Genomic DNA, 21,712 nt, shown 5'->3' with positions numbered 1-21,712 from the left:
TGAAGATAATTAAATCCTCTGTAGCTTTGATGCCTCTACGCATTTTGCAATTATTGCAGCTTTCAAGTGTCAGGTGGTGATCTGCTCTAAAATTTAGCCTTAGGTACTGCTGACACTTTTGTAGCATCAAACAATGAATAGTGTTTCTAGGTAAGTAAGAGAATATTGTTGCACTAGTTCAGTAGACTTCTTTGCATGATTTACAGGAAGAATAAAACGAACACAGTCATATGACGATGCTACTAAGACGACGTCACCTTGCAGAAGCTTTCGTAAATACTGTTTTGGCAAATGTAGTGGCTCTTTATTTTATTTTATTTATTTTTTTAAAAAAAAAAAATTAATTCTTGGATTTCTCCTTGTAACATGTTTTACTTTTTACTTAAATATACGAGGCAGTAAGTACATTTAATTTTCGAGTATTTTTAAATAATTCAAATTCTCCATCAGAAACAAAAATAGTACCAGTTGTAATGCCCCAGAGCATGTTGCAGTATCTCGTTGCGTTGAAAAACCAAAAATAATAATAACACAAACATATGTCAATAAACGTAAAGCTTAAGGCTCATCCCCACTGTTTGGAATGTTAGTGAATAAGTTCAAGGATATGACAAATACCTAAAGTATAGAAAGTGAGCCAGGTATTACCTACAAAATGCTATTAAACTAAAAACTGTTTCCAAATATTTTCTTATAGACCAGAAATTCGGATGCAAAGTTTATGATATCGAAATTGTTGGGCATCAAAATCTGTAGATTGCACAAAAGGTCTTAAACACAACATGTAATTTCTGTAATAGTACATTGCAGATGTCATCGAACTCACTTTCTAAATTATTGCTGTTCTTCATTGCCTTATGTTATTCAATAACATTTTTAAAAAGTGGGGCTGCGCTTAGCGAAGAGTCTTAAAAGAAAAATATCTATAGAACTTAAATACGAACAGTTTATTCCACTTTTGAAGACAAGAAAAACAGCCATTGTTACTGATATATAAAACAGAAAAGCTTACCACGTATTTTTGACTGTTATCAAATTTATTTGGTCATGTTCCAATGTAAATTAGTCAGTATCTGGAAATTTAGACATAAATAAAAGAATCACAAAAATAACTACATTTCTATTTAACAAAGGAGAAAAACAACATAATTTTAAATACGCTTGCATATATGTATGAATATTTTCCGACGCAGAAAAAAGGATCATAAGGTCCAAGTGCATTGAATTTCAACAAATATTAGAAAGAAAAGTAACTATAGATTTCAACAACGATTTCTGTACGAAAGCGCAACAATTTGATACAACAGTTATTCAGTCTCGATTTCTATGTCTTGCTAACACTAAAAAAACGTCAAAAAGAACAAGAGGTAACAGTACCCACAAAGGTACCATTACGTAGTACATTTGTACATTCCAATGTTTGTATTCAAGCTTAATACACAAAATAACCTGCGAAGCCACTATAGCTACTGTATACCATAATTTCCAATGTCTTGAATTGGGTGTTGATAATCTGTCATGTCCATTCTTGCAATGAGATATCATATTAAATAACACATAAATCAGAAGTATACTGTCAAATATCCACATTGGAATGAAAACTATAAACCAGTTCCAGCTAGTTCTATCATCCAATCTCAAGACAAGTAGAATCAAAAACACAAGAAAAAGAAACCACGTGAACAGTGCTCGATGTAGAACAGCCATACTCCAAATTTCAACAGGTAAACAGTATTAACTAACACTTCCCATAACTGCACTACTTCTCCTTATAAGAAATATTTAAAGTATTAAATGTATCACAAAAGAACATAACGCGTAACTTCCTGAAAATAGTTAATGAAGTTGGAGCATACTTCATATAAAAACCTTCACTTAACGGAAACACTTTTTTCGTTCTCCTACACATTCAATTTCTCTAATCGTTGTTTTACTTTTTAAGATTTCCTATAATGCTTTCCTGCAGTCGCTGCTACATTTGAATCAATTATTCCAGTAACCAAAAAAGAAAAACTGATATAGTGCAGGAGAATTATTGCTCAACACTCACCGGAGCTTTTAGAACCTAAAAAAGACAAGAAATCTATATTAAAATTTCAATTTAAATTACTCGCTGAGCAAAAAAATACGTTACACTATTGTTACATGTTAATAATCTTTTTACAACAAATGTATTGTTTTGCTCAGAGAGTAGTTCAAATCAAATTTACGTATACTAAAAGCAAAGCTTGAACAATGGAAAACATTATTATTAGAATTTTATATATATATATATATATATATATATATATATATATATATATATATATATATATATATATATATATATATATATATATATATATATATATACGGTAGGCGCTATTTAATCCGGTACATTCGGGGACCATGGCCGTACCGGATTATCCAATATCAATACAGTTTCAACAGTATAATATCAATGCTAGAGATAAATTCACTCCAAATAAAAATGAAAACAATGTGCAAATGCAACATGTGTAATGTAAATATGTAACCTTCCAGAAAATAGCAACATTGAATTGAATTGAAAATTGTGAGTCACAAAACATACTGAGAGAACTAAAAACGCGGGCGCCGCAACCTGGTGATGAAGTTCAACATGCTCGAATCCACTCGAAAGAAACGCAAGCGCCTAGATTGGTGCCGAACCGTAGAATGTCGGATTAAAGAGCGCTTACTGTACCTAAAAATACAAATAATTTAACGGAACCATTATTCAGTTTCACATGTGCACTGTCCTGTCAATAGGAAATGTTACACTACTCCCTGAAATGTATTTATTTTACCGTCATGAATTTCAACAAAGCGAATTTGTTCTCAAATTTCTTTTATTTTAATCATAAATATTTATTTACGTTTAGAATATGTGCCTAAGTTTATGGGAAGCATGAAAAATAAATAAATCTTTTGGCCCCAGGTTTATTTCACCAGAAGCTCAGTCTTCATTCACCTATAACATACAGAGTATCAAGGGCTATAGGTATACAGAACACACTACAAATAAATAAATAAATAAATAAATAATAATAATAATAATAATAATAAATGAGCAGACTGATATTTCAGACAAATGCTCATTCGAAAGAAAATATCTTCAAGTTTGTATGAACACTTTGGCAACAACTCAATCACCATGTTGCACGCTTCATGCCGGGAAATTTCACTGTTATCGGAATGTGCTTGTGCTTCCTTGCTTTGGTATTCATGACGTGGACCCAATACCGAAAAGTGCAGTGTGTGCTTTGGCTAGCAGAATTTAAATCTGTTATACGAGCAGTGTGTAAGGATGGAATGGAATGGAATGTGAAACCTCCCACATGCAAAGGCACTTACAAGTGGGACGAAACTCCAAAATAAACCGGCTGTTTGCTGTCTGAGGCAATCCAAAGAAGCATGTGGCCCAACAGACTGTTGGTTGTGTGAACGCGGCATTCTCCAGGAGTTCACAGAAATCGGTAAGACAGGTAGTAGAAAATTAAGAATTTCTAGTTCAATATGTGGCAGATATAAAAGAATATATCAATCATGTAGTTGTCATTTTAATCATGTTGTCATCTGAATCCTTCTGAGTGTAAGAAGAAATTTTATTCCTATTCTGTATTACATAAAGTTATCCCCTCTATGTTACTCTAAAAGGAATTATGTACTTTCTTATTTCTATAAACCGAAATATAAGAGAGCGTCAATTGTGCAAAGTGTGCTCCAACCAAACGTGGATAGGGCTTCACGGATTCTTTTTTATTTTTAAGTTTCGTTCAATGTCTCATGCATATGCACCGGGGCTGAGAGAGACTGTGATGATGAGATGAATGATAATGGTAGCATGACGAAAGTAGAAGGAAACGGGAGAAACCTGAGAAAACCCATGCACATGGCGTTTGTCCACCACAAAGTGCACTTGCCGGGAGGTGGAATCGAACTAGGAACCCGCATCAGAGGTGAACCACCACAGCACCACAAGGGAATTCTATAGTTTCATGTGTACAATAGAATATGAGTGCTTAAATGATATCTTACATACGAATATGGCTTTAAATATACGTACAAAATTTAATAAAACCCAGTTTTTTAAAATAAAGTTCATGGTTTCTCACAACCCTGTTGCATACATACTTCTTTTTCACTAAGTGGACTGTTTGTACCATAACAGTCGTTTTTGGTGTGTGAACTTGCATTTCTCAGTGCAGATGTACTTTAGGAGGGATTCAGTGTACGTATGCACAAAAAAGTACGAAAAGCATGGAAACTCACTGTACTGGGAGAAGTTGGTGTTACATGATGGTGGTCTGGATAAATTTTGCTTTTAGGCAATTCATTCATTTTCGATTCGTTTAATGATTCAAATTCCGATTTCAAAATAACATATTACTGGGAACAGCTCCTTTAACGTTCCAAGGAACCAGTTCATCCGAAACGGAATTAAAAATGAAATCTAAGTTTTACGTCTCACGATTATGCCGGCTAGGCTAAAGGAGACGATGATAAGAAATGAATGAAATGGCGGAATGAAAAAAGTGGGAGGAAACGGGCGAACCCCGAGAAAACCCATACACACGGTGTTTGTCCACCACAAAGCTCACTTGACAGAAACTGGGAACGAACCAAGGACTCCATGCATCAGAGGTGACCGTTCTACCACTGAGCCACCGCGGACACCGAAACGCAATTGGGTTAGGAATCATGGTCGTTCGTGCTACACATCCTTCACTAATTATTTTAAACATAGTCTTTTGAAGTAACGAAAAATTTATTACTATTCTAATTTGAACTCTTAGAATAGTCCTAAATTAATCAATGTTTAAAATAATAAATGAAAATATTACACCAGGAACCACCAAACTCCAGCAAGTTACAGAACAAAATTCATAAAAACCTAAAACCATTATGTCGGATTCCTATAGCAAAAACGAGTGAAATGATTTTCTTATTCACGTAAGGGAAGGAACCCCCAACTACTACTATAAGTAAAAATTAAAAATATATTTAAAAATAACAACATACCTAAATATATATATATATATATATATATATGAATATAATCCTGTTGCAGCAGGGGCGTCATTTAGGGGGGGGCAAGGAGGGGCAATTGCCCCCCCCCCTGAGTTTGAGATTTCTTTAGATTTTATTAATAAAATAGTAGTAAATCAGTGAAATACGCGAAATTTTACTTATATCAAGGGGTTTTGCTCCTCCCCCCAAGCAAAAACTGAAATGACCCTCCTGTGTTGCAGCCTCAAAAATATTAACTACTTCTACGACCGAAGAGAGCTTCAAGTTCAACAGTTAATCCTGGGCCCGCAATTAGCCCTACGGAATACCTTATAACAGCTTCCAAACATACTTCTCTCCAGTAGGTCAGCCAATCACAGAATTTGAACTGAACTTTGACGTAAAAGAGCACTCACAAATAATGTTCTAGTACTTCGTAGCACCACTCAGAAACGTATAACAAATCAACCCTATTTGTCGTACTTCCAGCCTTGAATTGCTAAAAAATGTGCCACTCCTCTCAGAAACTTGCTTATTAATATTTATTATAACAAATATATGATACTTTTAGTTTTTCACCATGAAAAGTGGAAAATAACTTATACTCTTTCTCACACGAAATACAAGTATTATTTTATTTCATTATTCCGACAAAATTTGAAACAATTCTTTTACGTGTTGCGAACTTTGCTTAAATTTAAATTAATCTAAATCCTCAAAAATAAATAATCAAATAACGCATCTGAAATACACCATTCGACTGTGCCACTTTTCACAACGGTCACACATCGCCCGAGCAACGGTTACTGCAAAGTGCAAGCTGACAGAAAAGCTACGTGACCTTTCTATTCGCTGCTATACAAGAGTCACTCTGACGTAACGACTGGAACTGATTCGTTCAAAAACCGAAACAAATTCAATCACATCACTGAACCAAACGAATCGAATCACTGGAATCTTAAAAAACCGAAATAATGAATGAATTGCCTAAAGGAAAGACTTGCCGTGCTTGGCGCACCGTCAGTTGCACCTGATTCAATTCAATTCCTGGTAGTGGTTCGGAGCGTATGCTCTTCTAAAAAAAAATCAAAGCTTTCTATGATAGGAACCATAGCAACATAGTCTACTGAATGGCCAGACACAGAAATTCATAGGTCACGATTCTATTACTCTCTATCACGTAACAGGAAAATTTTCTATCTTACGAAACCGTTCGAACTGAAATACTGCGATTTGGTCAGAGATCGAGAGACGGTTTTGATCTGGTCTCAGTCGCACTTAATTCTCTGGAATTCAATGGAATGTCACTAATTGGAAAAATCAGTCATTTACTGCACTTAAGGTTGGTTTAGAGGGACAGGTTTTGCCGATAGATGGCACTACAGTCTTCGTATCTCTCTCACATATTTTTTACCTTTCACGAAAATTCACGATTTATCTTACAAATCTCAACCTACAGACTTCAAATTTTTAGAGAAGGAACTTCATAATCTATCAAAGACAATAATCCGTACCGATTTTTTATTTAGAACTTTGTTCATTGTTGAAATTGCTTGATTGTTGAAATGGTTATCTAAATCTTTAACAATGGAACTGCTTCAACAATTAAAAATCGGCACAGATTGTTCCCTTTAATAGGTTATGAAGTTCCTTCTCTAAAAATTTGAACTCTCTAGGTTGAAATTTGTACAAAAAAAGGCATATTTTCGTAAAAGGTAAAAAATACATGGGAGAGATCAAAATCAAAAATCTCTTTCCGCGAAAAGTTATATAGGTGCCACATGTTTTAATACATTTGACCAAAATCTGGGGACGCGTCCCCAGACCCCGCTAACGACGCCCGTGCCTCAGCTACCGTTCTTATCGTTTACACTCTCAAGCCTCTTTTGCTATGAAACATTATTATTATTGTTAAGCTAAAATTCAAACCTGTTCACATGATAGTAGTAGTTTGTAATTTATTTGCTATGTTTACTTACATTCCTACTGCTAATTATTCTAAAGAACGAACGTTGCAATAACTGATGGACAGAGTAAAAGAAAAAGAAATGCATATTAGATTAGTTCATACGTTTACTGTACTACTCTTTTTCAGCGTTCATAGAGGAAGACGGTTTGGGCTCTTTCCAGTCATATTTCTCTGATGAGGCCAGAGCTTTTAAAAGATTCTTGTTTTTCTTGATATTCTCGTACATTTCTGTACCCGTTTGTGAAGCGTTCATCTGTATTACTAAAGTTGATTTTACACAATCAATGGACATAACGGACTTTTCAGCACTCCAAAAGTTGCTTCTCATTGAAAATGCCCGCTCGACCGAAGCATTTGTTCCCGGCAAGCAAAGAACAAACTCAACAAACATCTTAAGATTAGGAACATGTCTTTCTTCAAGTGCTGGAATATGGTTAACCACCTTTGTTCTGATGAAAGCTTCTGGTTTGTCCACTCTGACAAAACAGTCTCTGTAAGATATGAGTTCAGCACACTTAGTTCGTTAAACAAATCGTCAAATGAAATAGACGGCACACTATCTTGAAAAAGAGTCCAACTTTCTTCTACTTCTTCCCATTTTAGCTGCCTCTTTAAATCTATCCAAGACAGTTGACTCAAGCTGTCTACATTTGATTTCCAAAGATCTACATAGGTTATGCAATGGTCATAAAAAGAAGACACAATCTCCTTCACCTGTTGTAAGTCTCAGCCTTGTCCTGCAGCAAAATTCTTTCTTTGAAGGTCTTTTAACTTTCGTCGGTAGAAATGAGGACTTTTTTCTGTCAATTAAGTTCATATATAAAATCGAATATTCACGTGCTGCATCTGTTGCTGATACTTTATCCCCTTCCATCTCTTTTACAACATCGTTGAAAAGAGATGCACAATTGTGTAAAAACCAAAGCCACAATTCCCCATTTGGATCTTAAAAAAAGATTTTAGAGCCACAGGAAACCAAAAAACGATTTGCTTGGGCAGAAAAATAGTTTCTGAGTGGCTCCATCATTTGTAGAACATGTTCTAAAGTAGGTAAAAGTCTGAGCCATCGTGTGTTTGAATAAGACAACAGTATCTGGTACTCAGCATCAATGAATGCGCAGAACTCCTTCAGTTCAGCCACTCGAACTGTGTAAATATGGAAAAATTTAAGCAAGTTCACAATTATTACCTCAGCATCAACATGAAATGTATCAGCTGCATTTTTAATGCAGTTATTGACAACATGAGCCACGCATCCTACGCCAACTAAGGATTTTTAGTGCTTGCCCATAACTTTCGAAAGAGATTATTGCGACCCTTCTTTTTTGCACCCCCAAAATTTGTATTAGTATTGTCTGCAGACATTCCAATTAATTTCTCAACCAGATCATTGCGGCTCAAAACTGAAAATACAAACTCATTAAGCTGATCACTCGTTTCACCAGGCAATGTTCCAAGCTCTAATACTTTAATATTAATTCCACTAGGCACATGAAAATATCTCACAACGATTGGTACTAATTTTTCAGCACCATGGTTTGAGCTGTCAATCATCACAGTCAAACAAGACGGTTTCACTCAATTCCTGTAACAGTTGCTTTTGACACTCTGGGACTAAAACATTTTTTACTATGGTTTCACTTTTCGTTCTTGCAGAAGGGTATTATGGCTCAAATAGTGTTGAAATAAGTTTAGATGTACAATCTAAGGATCTGAAGCTATGATTATGCTTTACAGTGTGGTACGCAAAAACTGCCTGTTTTGCTAAAATCTCATATTTGGTGAAATCATTCTTAGTGGTAAATTTACTCATTGAAGATGTCATCGCTACTGCATTAACTCCAGCCAGGTGTTTTTTAGTCTTTATGTGAAGTTTGATGTCGGAGACGCCACCATGAGCAATATTAATCTCACTTGAACACTGAATACAAAATGGTACATGTGGGTTATTGTCACGTTTTTTTCAAGAAGGGATATTCCTTTCTTAACTCCTCATTAAACGAACACTTAAGTTTCTTGCCCTTATTATCACCTCATATGTTTACGAAAAAAGAAACAGAACAACAACAAAACGTTGAAGCAAAATTCACTAAACGAATAAACAAAACTCGACGAAGCATAGCGCACTGCTCAGGTGATAAGTGTCAAACCAGGGTTGGCTAAAAGCATAGTTTTTATTGAAAAAAGCAAAAAAACCGGTTTTTTGGTTTAAACCAGGTTTTTTTGGTTTGAATAATTTGTTTTCTGTATTTATATCACATATGGACAGAAATAAGTTTGTTTCACCTTGGTGTTATTATGCAACAACCGAGTTATGCTGGAAGGGGTCACACAACTTAAAGCGGAGTCCAAACCGTTTCTCGACTTACATCCGAAACAAACTGTCCTCCATTTGAACTCGAAACCGAGACTAATTGGCCACAAATGCGATACGTCTGCCGACGAAGGACTCCGGATACGTTGTATTGATCTTCACATTAAATGTAATTGTCTGTCAAGAGTCATTTGAGAAGGACAAAAAGATAAACAGTTACACAAGTGAAACTATTATACAGAATTACATATGGACAATTTCAAAGTACTACAGAGTACAGAAGAACTAATTTAGTCCAAGTTAGTTCACTACGACTTTTATTAGTCCAAGTTAAAAAAAATACGACGACTTTATTTCCATATCTGTAAGAAAAGTGAATACAGAAAAGACTTATTTGAATCCACTTTGGTTCTGACCCATTTATACATAAATAGATACCAAAGATACTTTTGATTTCAGTAAATGCCTCTCGTGGGGTTTGGGTACCCCCCCCCCCCAGAAAAGTACGGTTTTTCGATGTATTTTATCAATAGTAAACATTATTAAAACGAAACAATATTTAGAATTTTTCCTTGACTGCAATTGCATAACAATAACAAACTATAAAGAAACAGAAAAGAAACATTCATAAACTTATAATTAAAAAAAAAAAAAAAACAGTTGCTTTTGTAGCATAATCTTTTTGAGAAATGAATGGGGAATTTAGGTCTCAATATAATACGAATAATATGCGGGAGTCACACGCGATAACCCACAAATGTGTGTTCATCAAGATTTTACGAACACTTACACTGTAAACACTTTTCGTTTTTTTGGTTTAAACCATCAAACCCTGTGTCAAACTGAATTGAACTGAAGCTGGCGATCTGAAGGGGAGAGGCAGTGCAGTTGCGAGTGCAGCCAACCCATTCATTGTTTAAACTAAGGGGGTATGTTTAGTACAAGGGGTCCAGAAGCACGTAAAAAACACAAAATTTACAGGAGAAATGAGTGATGCAAGTACTTAGACGTAACATAACGTAACCTAATCTAACCTAACCTAACATAAACTAACGTAAGCTAACCTGAACTAACCTAAACTAACGTAATATTAGTAGAAATAAGCGAAATTCTATTATCTTTCGGAAAATTATGCAGGACTTCTACACTAATATAACATAAACTAAACTAACCTAACGTAACCTAAATTAGCCTAACCTAACTTAAACTAATCAACACTACCCTAAACTAACCGAATGTGAACAGAAATTACCAAAATTGCAACATTTTTTAGAGAAAAGAGCTGGACCCCTTCTGCTAAACATAGGCCAAACTAAGACAATCGAGAGAGCTGCACAGCGACGAAAGAATAAACTTAATATTCTTAACGCGTTTAGTTCGCAAATACATAAAAAAAAAAAACGATGAAAAACTGTAAATCAATTTTGTGATCCCACGAAAACAAAATGTGTTCTCTCCTTTGTAAGATATTCAGATTCTCTAAGTAAAAACTCAATGTAAAAGATTTTATTTTTCCCCATCGATTATTCGGGACATTGGGGTTTTTATTTATTCGGGACGCCGGGATAAAGATCCTAAAATCGGGACTGTCCCGATTTTCTCGGGACGTATGGTCATCTTATGCATAGCTGGCTTAGAGAAAAACTAGGCAGCGAGTGATTAATTCAAAGGCAAGGTAAGCGGGAGGGATGTAATTGATCTTCGGCCTAGTCTCCACAACTATGTTATTGGAAATTCTATGTAATTTCACATGTAGTAAATCATAGGTGTTACGAAAAATTGGTTGTTGACCGGACAAAAAAACGATGGTGCAGTTTTATTGTAGAGATCCATACATAAATACATAGCATATACATTTCTTTTTGGATCTGCACAGTAAATTTGCACCTTCATGTCTTTTTTTTTTTTTTATTTTGAAATATTTCAAATTTTTGATGAGTATATTACCTACCTGTTCCTTATTTTTACAGAATTCGAACTATTGACTGCTTTTCTGATTATCCCTATTGGGGAGGGTTCTAGAACACAGGTCCCCCCATATAGGTTAGTAGCTAGGTTGGTTCCTTTGTGTACCAAAGTTTAATATTTAATTCATATAGTATTACCGAGCGAGCGTTAGCGAGTGAAAGCGGGTTAGAGACCCGCAGGGCTCGTTGTTTTCTGTCTTTGTTACAACTAAATGGGAAGGGGGACCTGTGTTTTAGAACCTTGCCTCCCTATTGTAAACAATCAGTTACTTAAAATTATAAACGTATGGCAAAGCATAAGCAAGTCGAAATATATTAACAAGTTCAAACCACTTTCTATCAACAATAACAAAAAAAAAAAAAAAGAAAGAAAAAAGTTAAAATCTTCAATATCATACCTATAATACAGAAATTTTGAATTCCGTAGCTTCACAGTAATTGCTCTATGATTTAAATGTGTCTACTATGGTATGGTTTTCAACCCATTTCTCATACTTCTTTCCAAACTTTTGACAGAACACTAACTTTTTCTTCTTCTGGTACGAAATACATAAACCTTGTTGCCATTGTCTGAAACAAAACTGTTTGGCAATTTACAAAAGTAAATAAACGGGTTTAATGTGAAGCTTTGATTAGTAGAGAAAACGTAAAAAGTAATAAGTATAGGACAAAGTAATACATACTACGAAGCATGGAGGATCGCAGCATTTTTTCCAAGGGGGACAAGACACGCATACACACACTAACAAAAAAAAAAAAAAAAAAAATTCCGGACAGATCAAAACAACAATGTAATATTGAGTTAGGCTTGTAATATAGTGCAATTTTGAACAGGATACTTGGTAGTTTAGAAGCACAGTGATAGTTTTAACATCAGAATAATATAACAACGTTATCCAACAAGAAAAATTGGCAAATTCATTGAACATTCTTCTCGTCAAAGACAACGCCCTTCGCCGCTATCACTCGTCTCACCAATCGGTGCATGCTGCTTACAAGTTTTTGCTTATATTCATCTGAAGATTTACGCAGAATGTCAAACTCATCATCGAACAGTCTCTTGGTATACTTCTGTGAAGCTTTTCCCAGAGAAGTTCGATGGGTTAAGTCTGGTGACTGGGGAGACCATTCTTGTTTGTCCTTCGACTTGTTTCTTCTTAAGATAATTACAATGAAGTTTGGGCGTGTGTTTCGGACCATTATCCTGCTGAAAAGCGAATCTGTGATCAATCAAACCCTATCCTGAAGGATTAACATGCTTGCTTAAAATGGAATGATTTCCATTTTTGTCCAGATTTCCTGTATCACGACCCGCTCGGGAGAGTAATACTCCTGGAAGTACGTTTTTTTCGCGCGCTACCCTAGCCAGCTGTTTTAAGTTAGCCACATCAATTATATCATGGAGTCAAGGTGGAACAAAACTAGCCCTGCGTGGCTTCTCACCTGTTCCTATTCCTACTCTTACTACTACTACTTCTTATCTGTACAAAAGTAAGTAAATCACTCTTTCTAGTATTATTTTAATCTTATTTTAATGAAAAAAGTGTTATAAAAATTTAAAATAAAATAAATCTTTCCTTGAGCCGGGTTTAAACCCACGCCAAAAGCGATTTCCGTTACTAGCCCGTAGCGCTAGTTTAACGGATAATATCAACCAATCAGAACCGTGTATTTAGTTCCTACTTAAGGAAGTATACTCTCCTGAGCTAGTCCTCTTGTATCCTGTGAAGCGAAACAACTCCAGAATTTGTGAAACACCCTCAAACCATTATAGAATCTCCTCCATGTTTAATAGATGGGATTACACAGTCAGGATGCATCTTCTTTGTAACAGATCTTCGAATATAAACTCGACGTTGTTGTCCAAAAAGTTGAAATTTTGACTCATCTGTCAATAACATGCGTTTCTACTGTTCTATTGTCCAATTTTTGTGCTTCAGGTCCCACTGAAGCCTCTTTTGCTTGTTTCCACGGTACAACAATGGTTTCTGTACAGCAATATGTTAGATATCGATAGTTGATGTTGTCGATATCGATATTTTATGTCGATATCGATATTCGATGTTGTCGATATTGTGTATCGATATTCGATATTGCCGACATCTAGGGATGGTATCGAGACGAGACGAGATGAGACTTTGTACAGTCTCGGTTGATAAATAGTGGTCTCGTTCTCGTCTCGAGTCAAAAATTGACGCGTCTCGGTCTCGGTCCCGTCTCGGTCAACAGATGCTTGTCTCGATCTCGGTCTCTGTCTTTGGGACAAGTCTCGGTATCGTCTCAGTCTCGTCTCGAAAATCTCGAAATAAATAGTGTGAAATTAAAATTGTGAAAGTATTATTATCGTACAGTCTGTCGTTTCCGATTCTTATTTTTTGCCTTTATTGTTGACTGAGAATTATGGTATGGTGTATCTCTTCATAGCTAATTTGCTAGCGCTAATGTTTTCCATGAGCGTGTTCCAGGTTCAATCATCAGTGGGTATATCATACGTGGGATAAAACCCTGATATTAACCCATATTTCACTTTCAGGAGTAGACTTTGTCTCATATAGCCTCAGTACTGCCTATACAATTAAACTCTATTAAATTAACTTCAGTACTATACAGTAGTTTATTTCCTCCCTTTGAATCAGAACTGTTTAATGCCTCCTAACGGATAACTCAACACATAGCAGAACGAATGCCTTGAATCGTACCGAAATTGTAATTTTACAACATCTCATTTATTATCCAATACATTCTTCTTTCCTTGTCATTTTAAAAAACAGGATATAGCGTACATTATCTTAACAAATAGGATAAGTTATTACTACAATATATTTTGTTTCAAGTTGACCAAATGCTTTATTACCGTTTCACATCTCCGTGTTTAATTGACATTTTATAACACGGACTTCCTGAACCTTGGGGTGGGACAGTAGTTGTTGACTTGGATGTATTCAGGAAATCCGGTGAGATAAGACTTTAATTTCGATATTAAGACCTATGATATACAGTGGAAATTATCACTGTGTGTTCCCTTGAATAGCACTGGGGGAAATTAGAACGGAAGTGATAAAAATTATCAAGAATGATTAATTTTGTGAGTGGATAATTTTAATTAGAGCGGAAGAGGCTGTGATATGATATTGAAAATAATGTATTTTCTCCCCTTTTTAGCGGAAACTGAATATAAGATAATAATAAGAATATATGAATGAAGTCACGTATGATTTGTTAGGGAAAGCAATATATGCTTTGAGTCACGTATCTTGTGTGCTTGATTAGATATCAAACACAGGAAATAATGATATGTATATCGAACTTGTTAGTGGGAATTGTAGTATGATCAAATGATCTCTTTTTTCCCTCCTTTTGCGTGGGCAAAAGGGAAGTTTTGGATAATAAGCAGAGATATTGATTTCGTTTGCATGGATAATATGAACGTGGGATAAAATACGTGGGGGAAGATAAATTCCTCCGCCTTTTGTGGATAAGAAGCAAAACTGATTTATAAATAAAGTCTATTGCCTTACACGATTTTAATTTTGTGTCTTTAAATACTAAGTTGTGTGTGTGTAGCCATAGTCTGTTTTGATTGGAACGGTTGGATTTATTGTTGAAGGTAAGGAATTTTATTTATTTATATGAATTGAATATTAAAAATATAAGATGAGATAAATGCCCTGTTATTAGCTATATAATTGTAGAATAGCGTCCCTTATTGGTAGTGAGGCTATATTGTTGTATATGCTTACAAGACTTTGCTTGTAATGATTATATTAACAATTTGAAAGATATAAGCTGCTGCCGGGAATCGAATCCGGGCTTACTACGTGAATGGCGCGTACGCTAACCACTTAGGCACGACGGATGTTTACTTTGGTGGTGGGAGAAATGGGGTTTGAAGCCATGCGCTTTATACTTAGAAGTTAAAAGAGCTTTATTGAAAAGAAAAGAAATGAATTTTATTTTCTTATTTCTTTTAAAAGAGAATTAGAAAATAATGAACAGACTTTGCTTGGTTTTTAAAATGGCTGAAGAAGTCTTGTTAACTATGAGAAGCTCTTGAATGGAAGGAGAGCGGGGTTGAAGACATTGTTATCTTACAAGGGTTTTGAAAATTGACAGAAGGCGGGGTTGAAAACAGTGGTATCTTGCAGAGGTCTTGAAAATTTACAGGAGGCGGGGTTGAAGACATTGGTATCTGGTAGGGGTCTTGAAAAATTGACAGAAGGGTTGACTTTAATGGGCGGAGCGGTGATTAGTTGTTAAGTTAGCTTGGCCATTGGTGGTTTTCCACCATTTTGTTGATTTTTTAGCAGAGTAATTATAACAAGCAGAGATTAATGGCGAACATAAAGATTTTTTGTTTTTGAATGAATAAATTCTGTATAAATACACTAGTTTTAAATGAGATTGCTTAATGTAAATATTTACGAACAGAATAGGGAATAAAAGAGATTACTAATGGCACATTATCCGCGGTTATACTATATTGTAAATTTGCGAAATGCGAGTTTTTAGTTTAATGACAGACGTATAATTAAAGTAACTGAACGATGATGGGCGGAATGTATATGTGGGAGGAAAAGGGGAATATTGAGAGAAACGTATTTCTATTATTTGACGGAATTTGAAATGAAATCTTTAAGTTTTAGGTCTCACGGTTATGCCGGTGAGGCGAATGGAGACGCTGATTTTTGCACTATCGCTTTTATGAAACCTGTAAAGAAAGGTAAATAGAAAGTGGGAGGAAACGGGAGAACCCCAAGGAAATCCCACGCACACGGTATTGTGTAGCACAAACTTATAAAAGAATGCAAACCGGATGTTTGTCCACCAGAAAGATCACTCTGCGGGGACTGGGATCGAACCCGGGATCTCAAGCACCAGAGGTGAAAACTTTACCACTGAACCATTGCGGTTCCTGATGAAATTTAAGTTATTATATTGTCGTGTTGGGTCATTATACTATAAAGAGCTTATATGCATTTATTGTATTTGTCTGTGTTGGTACGAGCTTATGAATAGTAAGAACATAAGAATGTATTTATATATTGTGAATGGAATAAAACAAGAAACATTTTACTCACCTAATGTTCATATGGCAGAACAAACTGTTGGCTTAATACACTTTACGTTATGGTAACTGATACTAATGTATAGTAGAAACTGTACATGTTTTGAATGAAACAACAGAGGAATTTACTTGATTTACAGTAAACTGATTTTATATGTATGCGGAATATACTTTTGTGAACGAGAAATAAATAAATATGACGATTGTGTGTACGGAACCCCATTTGTTTTGCGTGACCGCCATTTTTTTGAGTAAGAGTTTGCAGCGGCACACGGAACTTTTGTGACGAAGTATATGCGACCCGCCTATTTTGCGATGCGGTGAAAAATGCGGGCATTGCCTGTATGGGATTAATACATTAAAAAGATAGCTTTTGACGGTACCGTATTATGCTGAAGCGTGCGTAAGAGATATTTGTGCAAATGGCGGCCTATGGCATTTTTAAAACAAAGATGGCCGACATTGCCAAGTTTTATGCAGAGTGAGTAGTAATAAGAATAAATAACACCTACGGTTACTGTACTATACAGAGAATACAATAAATATGTACAGCAATGGATGGTGTGCTATATACAGCATACTATACTGCGTGTAGGTACACTGTGAGTAGTAATGACAATAAATATGTACAGCAATGGATGGTGTGCTATATACAGCATACTATACTGCGTATAGGTACACAGTGAGTAGTAATGGTAATAAATGACCACACGAATAGATGTTGTGCTATATACAGCATACAATAATGCGTATGGGTGAAAAGTGTATAGCAAATTCAATGGATGACAGCGGGAAGGCATGATATGTTGTATATAGCGTATGGAAAATGCAAAATACATGTACAATGGATAGTTAACGTGTTGGGTGACAGCGGTATTAGTTGATGACGTATATAGCGTACGGAAGGGCAAAAATAGATGGATAGGAACTAGTACATGCAATGGGTGACAACAACATGAACTGATGGTGTATATAGCGTACGGAAATGCAAAATAGATGTAAAGCAAGCAGTAAACGCGATGGTTGAGAATGGTATTAAGGGATGGCCTATATAATAATACTTATGAATATGTAACTTAGTTGTATAGCGGGTGACAGTAACATGAAGTGTTGCCTTATATAATATTACGTGTGAACGTACAGCGGTGGTATGAAAGATACAGCATTAGCTGAAAGCCATGTTATGTTATACATATAGCAGAATAATGCCTAAAGTTGTAGAAAATAGACGCAGAGCGCGTACTAAATAGAATAGCTTTCACATTATTGATGTTAGCGACTGCTATCGTGTACATAGTATACATTAGATCCTATGAATGGTGAAAGTAGACGTATAGCTGATAGTAAATGCAGTAGGTAACACACTATTGATGTTAGTGACTGGTATCATGTACATCATCCATTATTCCTAATGGATGATCAGTAAATGTACTGCAAAAGAAAACAATAGCGTCAGGGATTTCCTTATATACATTATGTGTAATAAACATGGCGACCTTGGAAATATAAGTATTGGCGTGCAGTGGGTTGCATGGGTACCTTATAGGTTAGTTTGATTTTGTTTATGTATAACAAATAGGGCGGTAAATGATATATATGAAGGTTACCACTTAGTATTGGTAAAATTTGATTTTATGCCTTGTATATATATTGATATACATAATACATGGGAAACACCGGATATTACGTAATATTAGCATGAAAGGTTTATATTATTATATAATAAAGTATTGGAGATTTGTTACTATAATAAAGTATTAGTAGATCATTGTACATTTACACATTGCCCAGCTAGCTTTTAGTAATCGTGAAACTTTCCCACCATTTTTATATTAGTACGTTTTTATGCGTTATATGTAATAAAGTATAGCAGATATGATCAATGCATACGGGATATCAGTTAGTACTGACATGAATAAGAAAATTTCTCACCTTTGCTTTGGTATATGGAATAAAGCATAGCACAGAACAGTAGTGGTTGGCATACGGGCCGTATAATTTTACTATGTAATAATGTAAGGTAATATATGCAGTGGATGGATAGCAAAGCAGTTTGTATTAGGTTTACAGCATACATATATTACTATTTAAATGAACGTATACAGAATGTTCGGCTACTACTTCATATGATACATACCGACTTATATTTTAGGCAGCAAGGAAATATTAACAGATTTTTTATTTTATATGTATAGGAAATATATACAATGGTTGGCTACCACTTTGTATGAAGCTTACGTGTTCATTTTATAATACATATATTAGTATACCATTGCACCTATACAGACTAACACTTTGTATGAGGCTTATTAGCTCATTATCCGACAAACATATTTTATTGCATTTTTATCCGATATATTATAAATTGAAGGATATATGTAGTGGGTAACGATAAAAATTTATAGTAAATAAATATTATCTTGTGTTTATGTATAGCAATTGGTTAGTAATTAGTATTATTGTCCCGCCATTTTTATATTAATTTGTTTTATATGTTGTACGTATTAAAATGGTCATAGTGATTGGTATATGTATTATCTGTCAGGAAAGTAAATGTACACCTATTTTTCGAGTCTGGCATTCCTGCGCTCCATCCGTGGAGAGTATGAGAATTAAATCAATCAAATGTTTACTGAGGGGCAAAAAGAAAAGTTTAATCTGAATAAGACATTACAAGGGGCACAAGCTGTGAATACGAATAGTGCATAGTGTAAATAAAGGACGACAACGAAAGAGAAAGCCAGAAACAGCTGTTAAACTTAGAAAAAAGAGTAAAAATTGTCGAAGTGGGAACATAAAACACAAATACAACAAATACGCCGACAACTCAACGTTCACCATGCCATGATCTTGGTGTAGTGGTTAAGGTGCTGGCTTACAAATGCAAAGGTCCCCAGTTCGTTTCCCCGTCAAGGACATTTTTAAAAATTTTTGTTGATAATACATACAGCTCATGAGAGGGTAAAAGAGGTCGTATTTAGTTTTTCGTAGCAATTATTATTGGTAATGTTTAGTACTGATAATACTATTTGTCTTTGCGTATTGCTTTTATACTTTTCTTCATTTCGAAAGAGAAGAATATCTGAACAAATGCCACCAAAATTTCTCTTATTTTGAATGTGAACGCCATTTGCGATTAGTGAAGAATAAAAATTGAACGTTCCGAAGTAGCTGCAAAAAGTAAAAAGAAAAACATGGAAATGGACCATACTCATGGTTACTAAAAATACAATTTCTACATCTTACACCTCCCGACCACATTTCTACGTTAGCAAGTAAGAGGCTTGTGTTTAGGTTAGGCTGGTCAATACGTTTTGCAAAGGGGCCCGGTTTAGCTCTGACGCGCCACAGGTGCGAGAAGGGAGCAAAACACTTTTTCTCTCTCCCTCTGTGTGTCTATTTATCTATCTACCTGTGCATATACAGTATATAACGCTATTTGTGAATGCCATAACCACCCTAATTTTCAGCGGATTGAGACGAAACTTGGCACAAACATTAATTGTTAAAATATATTGATGCGTTCGTTAACCAGAATAATCAGATGAAAATGTTCAAAATGGCGGCCCTTCAAACTCTTAAAAAGTTCCAAGGGAACCTAATTTCGCCCATAAATAGGTATTCAGAAAGTTTGAATAACTTTTCTTCTTTTACTGAAATATTTGTGTGCAGGGACTTATCCTCTTTTATTGAAATATTGGACCCGATTAATCGCTTAAAGAAGGTTCACGCCCTCTCGCTTCGGTCAGGCTTTTTTTTACAGGAGGGGGCTATTTTTGTATCTGAACAAAATGATTGTTAGTGATGATATGAAATTACACATTGAAAGTGAAGTAACTTGTGAAACGTGGTATTTGAAAGAATAATATAATAAATGTGCTTTCCTCTAACACAGAGAACTGTAAATCGTGTATTTCGAGTTGAGTTGCGTTGATTTTGACTTTAACGCCCCGTTCAGCAGCGAGGCTATATGAGACGTGGATCTACTGATTAACGTGGAATCCGAACCACATGAGCTCCCGCCGGGAATCGAACCCGGAACTCATGTATTTTGAGTTCGGGATCGTGAATGGCGAGGAGTGTTATTTGATTTCTTTTTAGTAACACATTGCAATACAAATAAAGGTAGGCAACATTAGTGGTAAGTAAAACAATAATAATAATAATAATAATAATAATAATAATAATAATAATAATAATAATAATAATAATAATAATAATAATAATAATAATAATAAGTGTTGTTTGTAGCAAGGCAATATCTTCCTCAATTCTTCTTCAAACGTAATGATTGTAACGCCATATCTCCCTTACAAAAAAAATAAATATTAGCAATTTATATCGAGAGAACGGGAAATTATATAGTGAAGGGAGCAACGTTGGACAGTATGCACTCATAGTACTCAGAAAAATAAGCGATTTCAATGCAAAATGAACGAAGAGTCATTGTCATGGTTAGTCATGGGGCCACGGCAGAGCCCTTTTAAGCAAAATGTCGATAACTTATATCGAGAGTACGGGAGGTGATAGTGGAATGGGACCAACGTTGGACACCGTGGATCCATAAGGCGCATCGAAAAATTTAGGGGGGCGGACGCCAGCCAGCCATACTTATTTCTACATAATAATATAAAATTATATTGTCGAAATACACACACGAGTTAGCTACTAATATTTCATATTATTATTATTATTATTATTACCGACAGCGTCTTTTCATTACGTGAGCATGTTTGACATGAAGCCAAAGAGAAGATCCATCATTCGTAGAAAGAATAAGAATAGCCAGTTACTTTAACTGTGAACGACGGCGAAAAATACGAAAAGAGTGACTACCTGGAACAATACTTTCTGTCAAATGGATAAAAAGTCAAGCCGAGATAGATTCGAACTCGCATGGACGGCGCGAAAACCCAGTGCTTTGTCCACTTTTTATTTTTTTAACTGAGTCACCGAACGTGTTTCAGTAACTTACTTATTCCTAATTTTACTTGCTTCACTCGTTTAACTTGCTTTTTCCAATAAGTTATAACGATAAGAACACGAACACAGAAACATCGAGAACAGTTAAAAAATCATAGATTCTCTCCCGCCGGGAATCGAACCCGGGACACCATACACCAAAGGCGCACGCGCTAGCCACTAGACCAGCAGGGAGGTCATAGCTCCCTCTCTGTGTCGTTAGGGATTACGACCACTGTATTGCCAGCTATCACTTCTGGGGGTTGTATACTATGATCACATGTTTCTTCTTTGCTGGAAGAGGTAAACCTACATTCTATGTAAGACATGAGGTATTTAGACCTACATGCTCTTCATATAATGTAATAAAAGGGTCAAGCTGGGAATAAGAAAAAGAACATTCCTTGGACAAAATGGAAACTATT

General features: G+C 35.3%; 1 long non-coding RNA gene across 1 annotated transcript; it reads right to left on the bottom strand.

Moving 5' to 3' along the window:
• Positions 1 to 1,779: 1,779 nt before the first annotated feature.
• LOC145688378 (uncharacterized) lies at positions 1,780 to 12,250 on the bottom strand. Its single transcript, XR_014131888.1, has 2 exons — positions 11,659 to 12,250; positions 1,780 to 2,065 (listed from the first exon to the last, which is right to left on the bottom strand). It is a non-coding gene; the product is annotated as an uncharacterized LOC145688378 (long non-coding RNA).
• Positions 12,251 to 21,712: the final 9,462 nt, after the last annotated feature.

The sequence above is a fragment of the Thermobia domestica genome, chromosome 6 (genome assembly GCF_964235325.1).
Source record: "Thermobia domestica chromosome 6, izTheDome1.hap1.1, whole genome shotgun sequence".
NCBI classification, from domain to species: domain Eukaryota; kingdom Metazoa; phylum Arthropoda; class Insecta; order Zygentoma; family Lepismatidae; genus Thermobia; species Thermobia domestica.
Note: the sequence above shows the minus strand (reverse complement) of the source record. Positions and strands in the feature narration are given on the sequence as shown.